Here is a 12,489-nt window from a genome sequence, read left to right on the forward strand (position 1 = left end):
CAAAAGCAAAACAATACAAAACAACAACAAAAAACACAACACAACAAAACAAACAAAAATCAAAAACAAAACACACACACACACACACACACACACACACACACACACACACACACACACACACAAATCCGTTCCGTTTATTCATTTGTAGTCTGTTCATCTAAGATGATGATATTCGACTGAAAATAAATGATATTCTTATTATTATTATTTGGATTAGTATCATTTCTATCATAATGATGATTGCTATTATTAATTAGAAATCGACACACAAAAACACACACAAATAACAGCAGCAGCAGCAACAACAACAACAACAACAAAACCCAAAAGAAAACAACAAAAAACAAAAAAGAAACAAAGAAAAACAGACAGACAAACAAAATGAAACCTCTTGGTAATTTAATTTTCGTTGGAGCATACAATGAAGTGCAAAAAAGAAAACCATTGCCAATTATCTATATGTTCTTATTTGTGTCTTCACTGGCTGCTGTTTACTGAACCTGCGATGGGCTGGAGTTTATTGAATGTGCATTGGTGTATGTGTATACGACGTGGTTTATTTATTTATTTATTTGTCTATTTATTTTTGCCGAGTGGTCTAGCATGGCCATCAGAGATGCGTGCGACCCCGTCATTTGCTGATGGGGCAGAGAGACCTGGTCCAGTCTCATCCTTTCCCTGGAGTTAGAGTTTCCTTCTTGTCTAATTACAGGCCGCCTGTTTTCGTTTACACTTCTTCTTCGAGTTTATTCAAATTGTCGGGAAGGGAAAAGGTCTGTGTCTGAGACAAGGGATGGAGAAGGGTTGGGAACAAAAGGCGGAGGGAAGAGATTTGGAGGGGCAAGGGCGTAGATATGTGGGTCATTAAATCCTTTTACCCAGATCAACATGTGTGTGTGTGTGTGTGTGTGTGTGTGTGTGTGTGTGTGTGTGTGTGTGTGTGTGTGTGTGTGTGTGTGTGTGAGTGAGACAGAGAGACAGAGACAGAAACAGAGACAGGGAGGCAGACAGACAGACAGACAGTCAACTTGTTTTTGTAGAGGTGGATAGTAAAACGCCAACTCCCTCCTTACAACCTATCTCCCATTTTTTCCTCTTTATGTTGTGTCTGTATCTGGAATACTTTGCTAATGTTACTCTCAAAATGACTCCAAAACAATTTCGACCTTTTTCATTACAAACCGTGCTCTGTTGGAAATGGGCAAAGCTTTTGAAGTTAATCTTGTTAATCAGGTAACAAGGCTATTTAACGATTTTGATGTTTCCCGAGACACTGTACTTCTTTTTATGGAAATGGAAAAGAAAGGAGGCAACGCTGTACTAATATGTTCTTGGGACTAAAAAGAAATTAAAACGTGAAACTTGCTCAGGCCATGGGTGCATAAGTGATAGTCTTTTCTTTTATCTTGTGCGAAGGTCAGGCATATAGATGAATCCACACGATATGACGCCTCCTTGGAAGCGAAACGGAAACTTCTTAATAAAGGATATTCCTTTTCAGTGCATCTGTCAGCAGAAATAGGGCTTGTGGTTACAGAAGAACGATACACATCGTTCGTGCCCGTGAAAGTTGGAAAGAACTGCAGCTTTTGCACTGTGACGTATCAGATGGAGCTGAAAAGTAAATGCGTGTTAGCCTGTGACAGTGGGAAGAAGAGGGGGGCGCGGCTTCCCTGCATTGGATGGACGGAGAGGAGATAGATGGAAGGGGACTGTGAGTGAAAGTATAGGAGAGATAAACCCCCTCCCCATCACCTCCCCCTCCCGCCCTCTGTAATTCTGTCCTATGGGGAAATGGATTTCATCACGGCGACACCGTCTGTTTATCTCAAGGATTTCTTGCGCTTGCTGAAAGTCTTTTATCTGATGGGCATATCTGTAGCTTCAGCCAGAGAATTCTCTCTGCTCATCCTACCCAACCCTTTCCCCTTCATATCGGAATAAAAAGCCAGCCTTATGCAACGTTTTTTTTTCTCCTGAGGAATGTTTGGTGTTAAAAGGAAACTGTATTTTTAGCATGTGCAGCTTACAACAAACCAGCTTGTAATAGTCTGTTCATACCACCTTCATGTGTCAAGTATGTTCAGTTGTTCTGGTATTTTGTTTGTTTGTTTAACCAGCCACACCAAGGAAGTATCTTATGTCCAGTCTGTTCAATTGTTCTAGTACGTTTTTCGTCAGTCACACCAAGGAAGTACGTACACAAGAGCAAGTTGTCGACGTTTTTCTGGGGCTAAATAGACACCATTTTCATAAAGTACACAGGTTTGGCAAATCAATGCAAGCTCTTAGAACTATGGAGCGAAAAAGAAACGGAATTGCAAAATGCGTTGGTCGGTAATTTTTTTAATAAAAACTTTAAACGTTCTGATAACATATTAAACAGACCCTTCACCCTTCCACCCTCCCCTCTCCCCCCTCTCTCTCCTTCCTCACGATATTTACATTCTTGTCACTCGCAGACACTTAAGTTCCTCCGTTAAAACATCCAGGAAATGAAAGTGGGAAATCAGTTTCCATGAGCACGGGAGGGACAACCCAGCATTGAATGGAGTAGGTCACTCCACGTGTCTTTCCCCACTTCCCTTTCAAGGCAATGAGGGAGACTGCAAAGACCACTGAGGGCCAAGGAGGTCCGATAGAGAGGCAGTAAAAGTCCAGCATCAAATGTCTGGCCACGCGTCTCTCTCTCTCTCCCTTCACAGCCATGCTGGGAATGCACGGAGCCCTAATGACCGTGCTGTGCTGATCCGGGGGCCAGTAAAGATCAGCCTCCCCATTCCTTTTCATTCACCTGTCACTGGGTTTTGGGGTGGGGTGGGGTGAGGGCAGTGTCGCTGCCTGCTGTGTTGGGATTTGATATCTCTCTCTCTCTCTTCTCTCTCTCTCTCTCTCTCTCTCTCTCTCTCTGTGTGTGTGTGTGTGTGTGTGTGTGTGTGTGTGTGTGTGTAGGAGATGGATGAGAGCCAACGTCATTGGTGTGAGGAGAAGAACGATTCCCCCATATCATTTCAATTCTGTAGGTGTGTCTGTGAATCGCTATCACAGATATCCTCATGATTGAATTTCGATTGGCGTTACCATCACCATGGATTTGTTATAGATTTACTGATCAGCTTTTCAAACTACAATGCGATTCGATCTGCACATCTGATTTGTTGTCATTGCTCCTGACAAAACAACAACAAAAATAACAAAAACCAAACAAACAAGCAGACAAACACAGAAACAAACAACAAAAAAAATCACAGATAAAATTGTCATCCTGCAACACATCTTGTCCACAAAGAAGCACCCCATTATACCCTGCGGAGACCATATTTCATCCCCTGACCCAATGTCAACCCGTTCGTTTATGATACACAGTCCACTGTGTGGAAGACGTGTGGAACTTAAAAGGGCATCACGGAGATAATCGGTCATCTAAAACTGGTCAGAGGGGAAATCAAATATTGGTAAGAGAATATTTTGCCCTGTATTTCTTTTCCTTGTCAGAGAGAGAGAGAGAAAAAAAAGATGAAATGGATCAGAGGTCTGGTAGCCATGATCAGTCAGTCAGGGTTCAATAACTGGCTTTCCCTTTTAACCCCCTCCCTCACCCTCCATTATTACCTTACCCCACGCGGCGCCCTCAGTCATAACACTCAACCTGTACACAGCAAGAACGATGTTTGTGTGGCAAACCCGATGAAATTCATCGTAGGAGGGGGGAAAGGGGGGAGAGAGGGGGCAGGGGGGAGGGGCACCTGTGAAAAGACACGGAGGAACAGAGGTTGGTGAAGGGGGGTGGGGGGGTGGGGGGTGGGGGGGGGGGGGAGTGGGGAGCACAATAGGTTGCAAGTGGAATTCAGCCAACCATACACTATGGACTGGGTTTGGGAGGGTGAGGATAAGGGAAGCCGGTGGGGGGGATGGTGTGCGTGGGGGGTGGGGGGTGGGGTGGAGTGGGGGTTGCTGTAGAAGGTTAGGGAAATGGGTTTCACCGTGTGACCCTGTAGGAGAGAGAGAGATGATGATGGGGGAGTGGGGGTACGGGGATGCACGTTGAACCCTCCTCATCAGCGTTCACGTCAAGGAGGTGATCGATACGATCGATTCTATCGAGCAGAGTATCATGATCTTGATCGTCAATGTGTAATATATGCTATGATTTTTTTCGAGCATATTGTTCTGATGTTGATCGTTAATGGGCAATATATGCAACATCTCTCTCTCTCTCTCTCTCTCTCTCTCTCTCTCTCTCTCTCTCTCTCTCTCTCTGTGTCAAATCAATTGACTGACATGCATGAGTAGAGTGGAACAGATATGAATACAGTGCATGTGGATGTATGAGAGTCCATGTCTTTATGAACGTGAACTACGGTTGCTTGCCATTTCCCCTCATCATAATATTTAGTTTTCCTTTCTTTTCGCCGCTCGAATAAGCGATGCTATCCCCACTGGAACAAGAGCTGTAAAACCTCATTTTGCCAATATAAGATTGTCATTGTGATATGTATTGTCTGTTTATCTCAGATTTCCATTATTTGCACTGTTCCTCTGTCATCTGCCTTATCTCTCTCACTCTCTCTTTCTCTTTGTTTGAATGAAAGAGAGAGAGAGAGAGAGAGAGAGAGAGAGAGAGAGAGAGAGAGAGAGAGAGAGAGAGAGAGAGAGAGAGAGAGATATGCAGAGACGAAACTTTTGTTGGAAAGACACACCTTAGTTTCAGTTCAAGAGAGGGATGGGAGAAAAATAATAGATGATCAGGGGATAACGTCTTCACAAATGCGACTTTGAAAAAAAAATCTGCATATATTTGTGCATCCATTGGTTAATAAATCACTACCAAAACAGCCATTTTCACTACGTGTTGTATGATACCAGATCAGCTGAATTTCACATGTTGTTATATCAGACCAGAATATGATAAATCTGCATAAAGTTTAATTGTATCAAATATACAGGATACTTGGAAATATAACAAGAGTGTTTAAAAAAAAATCAGAACTAATAAATGAGTAATTTTGCCGTTTTCAAGTGTTGTTTAAGAACAGATTAGATGAACAACGCGTGTTGCTGCATCACACAAGTTGCAGATGATGTTGCGACGTTGCAGCAGCAGCAGCAGCAGCAGTAGCAGCAGCAGCAGATCAGTCAACACTCATGGTCCATCCATCCCAGCAGACAATCCCTATTGACGTGGGTGCCACCACGGCCGATCCATCACTGTTCACGTGTCACTCCCCCATATCAGGTGGTTCGCAGCCGCCGAGGGACGTGGCCGAGGGAGATTGAGAGCTTGATGGATGGGAATGCTTCCTTACCTGGTCGTCTTCTGGGAGTTCAGAGAGAGAGAGAGAGAGAGAGAGAGAGAGAGAGAGAGAGAGAGAGAGAGAGAGAGAGAGAGAGACAGAGAGCACCAGTCATGAGAGAGAGCGAGAGAGAGAGAGAGAGGGGGAAAGACAGAGAGAGCACCAGTCATGAGAGAAAGAGAGAGACAGACAGAGAGAGAGAGAAAGAGAGAGAGAGAGGAAAGACAGAGAGAGCACCAGTCATAAGAGAGAGAGAGAGAGAGAGAGAGAGAGAGAGAAGGGGGAGGACAGAGACAGCACCAGTCATGAGAGAGAGAGAGTGAGAGAGAGAGAATGAATGAATGAATGAATGAATGAATGAAAGGTTTATTCATTTATAGGCCATTGCCCCTTATGAAAGGGTGTCACAAATTCTTCATGGACAGTGCATCATGACATAGGTTCAGCAAACACAGATATATCATACCTTCTTTTACGTAATACACCCGAGAGAGGGAGAGAGAGAGAGAGAGAGGAGAGAGAGAGAGAGAGAGAGAGAGAGAGAGAGAGACAGACAGAGAGAGAGAGACAGACAGACAGACAGACAGACAGACAGACAGACAGACAGAGACAGAGACAGGCAGACAGATAGACAGACAGACAGGGAGGCAGGTAGACAGAGACAGAAACAATGAGACAGTGACATGAAGACCTCAACACACACACGCACACATGCACACACACACACACACACACACACATACACACACAACACACACATGCACACACACACACACACACACACACACACACACACACACACACACACACAACAGACACAGACACACACAAACCAACACAGAAAGACAGACAGACAGTCAGACAGGCACGCACACACACACACACACACACACACACACACACACACACACACACACACACAACACACACACACAGACACACACACACACACACACACACACACATAAAGAGAGACACAGACACACAGACAGAACCCCCCCCCCCGCCCCCAACCCCTCCAGACACACAAACTCTCCTCGCCCGGTGCTAACCGGTTCATAGCGAAACATTCCCCAAAGGATGAAAACACGAAGATGTATGAAACAGACGAGGGACATTGTGAAGAAAATCAGCCATCGTTTAATCGGTCAGGAGGGGGGGGGGGGGGGGGGGGGGAATCACACACAGAAAAGGGAGATAATATTGGCCCGTGCGTCTTCTATCCACTTAGGGAACACGATGGAATTGACCGAGAGGTCTGACAGCCATAACCCCCGCACCTCCACCTCCCCTCCACCTTTATCTTCTGTTACCAATACTCACCCCTTTCTCTCTCAAGTTATTATTTTGACCCACAGGATGCCCGTATTCTCCTTTCCCATTCACACAACCACAACCACAACCACTCCGCTAGCTTAGACTGGCAATAAAGATGATGCCTGCGCGGGAATCTGGGCGATATTATTAGTTTGGAAAGGAAACCGAGGAGGAAAAGAGGTGATAAGAGGGTGTGGGATAGGGAGGGAGTGAGGAGGGAGGCAGCTTGCAAAGGAGGGAGAGAGGGTGGTCGGCGGGGAGGGGTTGGGGAGGAGGGGGTGGGGGGTGGGATTTAGCGAACCAGGAGATTGGAGTGAAACAGCTTGCAAAAGGATGATAAAGCGAATCAGGGGGAGGGTGTGAGACAGCTAGCAAATGGGAATTCAGCGAACCAGTAGGAGTGAGACAGCTGTCAAAAGGGAATACTGTGAACCAAGAGGAGTGAGACAGCTGTCAAAAGAGAATACTGTGAACCAAGAGGAGTGAGACAGCTTTCAAAAGGGAATACTGTGAACCAAGAGGAGTGAGACAGCTTTCAAAAGGGAATACTGTGAACCAAGAGGAGTGAGACAGCTTTCAAAAGAGAATACTGTGAACCAAGAGGAGTGAGACAGCTTTCAAAAGGGAATACTGTGAACCAAGAGGAGTGAGACAGCTTTCAAAAGAGAATACTGTGAACCAAGAGGAGTGAGACAGCTTTCAAAAGGGAATACTGTGAACCAAGAGGAGTGAGACAGCTTTCAAAAGAGAATTCAGCGAACCAGTAGGAGTGAGACAGCTTTCAAAAGGGAATACTGTGAACCAAGAGGAGTGAGACAGCTTTCAAAAGGGAATACTGTGAACCAAGAGGAGTGAGACAGCTTTCAAAAGGGAATACTGTGAACCAAGAGGAGTGAGACAGCTTTCAAAAGAGAATACTGTGAACCAAGAGGAGTGAGACAGCTTTCAAAAGGGAATACTGTGAACCAAGAGGAGTGAGACAGCTTGCAAAGGGGAACACAGCGAATAAGGAGTGAGACAGCTTAGAAAGGGGAATACAGCTAACCAGTAGCAGTGAGACAACTTTCAAAGGGGAATTCAGCGAATCAGGAGGAGTGAGACAGCTTTCAAAGGGGAATTCAGCGAATCAGGAATGAGAAAGCTTGCAAAGGGGAACACAGCGAATAAGGAGTGAGACAGCTTAGAAAGGGGAATACAGCTAACCAGTAGTAGTGAGACAACTTTCAAAGGGGAATACAGCTAACCAGTAGCAGTGAGACAACTTTCAAAGGGGAATACAGCGAATCAGGAGGAGTGAGACAACTTTCAAAGGGGAATTCAGCGAATCAGGAGGAGTGAGACAACTTTCAAAGGGGAATTCAGCGAATCAGGAGGAGTGAGACAACTTTCAAAGGGGAACTCAGCAAACCAGGAGGAGCGAGAGAGCTTGCAAAGGGGAGCCGAGGGAACCAGCCACAATGGACTGGGTTTGGGAAGGTGAGGACAAGGGGAAGGGGTGGGTCTGCTGTAGAGCTAGAAGGATGGGGAAATGGGTTTTACCGTGTGACCCTTTAGGAGAGAGAGAAAGAGAGAGAGAGAGAGAGAGAGAGAGAGAGAGAGAGAGAGAGAGAGAGAGAGAGAGAGAGATTATGGGGGTGGGGGTGAAGGGGTACGTTCAACCCTCCCCATCAGGGTCCACGTCAGGGGAGGTGATCGATACGATCGATCTTATCGAGCAGATTGTCCTCATCTTCATGGCTAAATGCGTAATTCATGCCGTGTTCTCTATGCGTATAACCATCTGGGACTCTCTCTCTTTCTTTCTCTCTCACTCTCTCTCTCTCTCTGTAATTACTCTGTGTGTGTGTGTGTGTGTGTGTGTGTGTGTGTGTGTGTGTGTGTGTGTGTGTGTGTGTGTGTGTGTGTTGTGTGTGTGTGTGTCTGTGTATGTGTGTCTGTGTGCGTGTGTGTGTGTGTGTGTGTGTGTGTGTGTGTGTGTGTGTGTGTGTGTGTGTGTGTGTGTGTGTGTGTGTGTGTGTATGTGTGTGTGTGTGCGCATGCACTCCCGAGTACGTGTATATGTCTGAGTGAGAAATTGAGAGAACAACAACACTGAACAGTCAACAAGTGTAATGTCATCATCAGTGAACATGCTACTTGTCACAGGGATACGCGGCTTGTCTTTTTATTTTTTTATTGAATGAAATAAAATCAAATGAAAAAAAAGAATAAATAAAACGAGATGAAATAAGATGAAATAAAATAATTATAATACAATTAAAAAAAGTTTTCCTGAGAAAGTAATATCTAGTGGTGACCAGCAGGCTTTACAGATGATTAAAAACAACAACAACAACAACAACAAAAGCAACAAAGAACAACAAAAGAAAAAAAAAAGGAAAAAAAAAGGAAAAAAAGAAAAGAAAAAAGAAAACAACAACCACGTCACCTTTGTCTCATATGTCCTAACAAATATCATTTACAGCGGTAAAAGTGAAATTCATTTTCTATACTTTCATCTTTCTTACTTTATATATTGAGCAAATACTTTTAGGCTAATTCACCAGGAGAATATTCAGGTGACGTAAATCAGGTCAGTCGAATGTGTGGTGAGATCATAATATAATTAAACGATGTTCATGTGCCACCACTTATGAGGTCAGTCAACGTTTACGCATCATAATAATGATGATAATATAGTGTACGTATTCGGCGCAAACCCCCCATAGATGGACTCTAAGCGCCTGACAATCAAATCAATGAATTGGTCCCAAGCAGTATGAAGGGATATTAGGCATCCCACACCATTTAGGTGTCACAGCTGTCAAGGGACGTCAATGGACATCAAGGGACGTGGCCAGGGAAGATTGGACGTCTGATGGAAGGGGATCCTCTCTCCCTTCTCTCCCTTCTGGGGGTTCTGGGAGCGATGAGAACCAGAAGAGAGAGAGGGAGAGAGAGAGAGGGAGAGAGAGAGAGAGAGAGAGAGAGAGACAGAGACACAGAGACAGAGACAGAAACATAGACACAGAGAAACAGAGAGATGTAGACGAAATCGCTCCTGAACAAGCTATTAAATCCACGGGGTAAAGAGGCTCCTTCACGACAACACACCTCCCTCCCCCCCTGGCCCTCTCACCCCCAATCAACACCTCACTCACCACTACTCAGACCAGACAGCACTTTACAGGTGCCAGATCAAATGCTGACCTCGTTCAGCATCCAGCCTTTAGCCTCCAGAGTCCACGCAAAAACCGGCCAGGCCGGCGGACAGACATATCAAGGGTGCCATTCCGGAATATCTCGGATTGATGGAGGCCTGTTATTATGAGGCTCTCAGACCACTTGACACGGACACCCTCGATATGACCATCTCCATACAGACTGTCACCCTCCAGTGCTCTGTTACGAAACAATAACGAGCCCCCCTCAGTTGTATATCGGGCCCCTCAGTTACAAAAGGAGCCTCAGTTACAGATCAAGCCCTCGAAGCCCTCAGTTACAAAACGAACCCTCAGTTACAAAACAAACCCTCAGTTATAAAACGAACCCTAAAAGGCCTCAGTTACAAAACGAACTCCACAGTTACAAAACGAACCCTCCGTTATAAAACGAACCCTTTATTACAAAACAAAACTCAATTCCAAAACAAAACCTCAGTTATGAAACAAATCCAACCTTCAGTTATAAAACGAACCCTCAATTATAAAACGAACCTTCAGTTATAAAACGAACCCTCAGTTATAAAACGAAACCTCGGTTATACCATCAGTTACAAAACGAACCCTCAGTTATAAAACGAACCCTCAGGTACAAAACCAATCCTCAATCAGTTCTTACTTTCTGCCCAGGGCTGAATTTGCGTAAGTGATCTAGTTACCTTAATGTTCTTAACTTGGGCAAGATACTTTCCACAATAATCAAATTCTAGCGCAGATTGTTGGGACAGTAGTTGCCTCCTCTGCTGTTTTGACGGCCATAGTCGGACACGACTGACTATCACACACAAAAGAAGAATTTTTCATAGTCTTCTTCGCTAATTCCGTAGACGAAGGGAAATAAATTATTAACGTTAAGCAAATATAGCGCTGTTAAATTTCTTTCGCTCCAGCAACCCAACTTTGGACACAAAATACATCCTCAGACGTTGTCTGGGCTGTACTCACACATCCTGTTCCCAATCTGACCGTTCTTGATCGATTATTGCTCTTGACAAAAGTAGCACGATTTCCTGATATCCACTACAGACATGCACATTGCAGTTCGAATCAGTTCGCAGGCATCAGCGCGCTTGCGTGCATGTGTGTTTGTGTTCGTTATTTCCAAGGTAGCGCTTCATCTTCTTGGTTGTCCATTGGAGAGGGAAGATGACCGCAGTCTGTTCTCAGCGATGACAATGCATGTGGCTTGGTGGTGGAAGACCGGAAGCACAGCACAACACTATCGTGATCCAGTAGTAGATATATCACTTAGTTTTGTCCCCAAGATGTTGAAACCACCATTGGCAAGGTCAATGTGTAGTGACAAGCTGTGCTGTAACTACTGTCGATTTACTATTTTCAGTTCTATTCTAATCCCTTGTGCGTACATGTTTCTCTTCAATTCTTCACCCTACCTATTTACCACAGGACATGGATGAATTGATTATTTAAGAAAACTTCGGTGTTCTTATTGACAATCCATGTTGCATCTTGCTGCGGAATTGTCAGTTTTTTTTAGGATAGCTAACAAGTGATGTTGAAATAGCTGAGATGCGTATTGTCTGGAATTCACATACAATGTCAGCGGTATTGTTTTGTGGCACAGAGGCAAGTGAAATCTACCGGAAGCCGGAAATAGAAAGAATGTATAAGATGTAGCAGATTGAGAACGGGTGACTGAAATAATCAAATCGTCCAGAGGAAACCCAAAGCATATGATCGGTCAGGGTTTTAAGCTGGGCACGTATTTGACACGCATGCATAAATCACAGCCCTAGATTTTTTAACGTGTTATTTGTTCATCGTCTCACCTCACACAAAAAATCGGATTATTCACTGTCTGGATCGCCCAGCGAACTCCTAATAATTGCATGGACGCCAGTGCTGGCACATTAATTGGATTCTGGGCAGACAGGGCTTGTCGTAATGTCGGCCGTTAGATCTGTGTCTGTCTCACAGAAAGGACTACAGCCCCGTCACCTCCCTATCCCCCCCCCTCTCTCCCCCCCCTCTTTCTTGTGTGTGTGTGTGTGTGTGTGTGTGTGTGTGTGTGTGTGTGTGTGTGTGTGAGTACCAAGTTGGATTTGTGCGTGCGTGTTTAGATTGTGTGTGTGTGTGTGTGTGTGTGTGTGTGTGTGTGTGTGTGTGTGTGTGTGTGTGTGTGTTCAGTATAAGGAAGCCTGTCCGTTAAGCGTGTGATTGCTTTTCCGTGTTCATGATGCCTGTATGCCTGTGTCTGCACTGTGGCGTTCTCTCTTCAACATTCTCTCTCTCTCTCTCTCTCTCTCCTTTTGTCTACCTCTCTTTGTATGTCTGTCTCCCTCCCCCCCCCTCCCCACCTCGCACTCTCTGTTTTGCCTGTTTCTGTTTACCTTTCTGTTTGTCTCTCTCTGTCCTTCGTCTGTGTGTCTGTCTGGCTTAGCATCCACAAGTTAAAAAATATCTGTAATCACAGACAAAAGGTCGTGATATCGATCTGCGCTGTATTTGATCAGCAATATCGTTTTTCACCAGATCTGAAAAGAGTAAAATTCCCAGCAAACGACACATAAAAAAAGGGCGAGACATTCAGGGGATCATAGATTTTATCAAACTAAGGCTCTCAAAAGCAAACTTGTGTCTTAAAGCATTGGCTGGGGTATGTACTTGCATTTGAATACCCATTCCGCCGTGCTTGCATTTACATGGTACAACAT

The sequence above is a fragment of the Babylonia areolata genome, chromosome 19 (assembly GCF_041734735.1).
Source record: "Babylonia areolata isolate BAREFJ2019XMU chromosome 19, ASM4173473v1, whole genome shotgun sequence".
Lineage (NCBI taxonomy): Eukaryota > Metazoa > Mollusca > Gastropoda > Neogastropoda > Buccinidae > Babylonia > Babylonia areolata.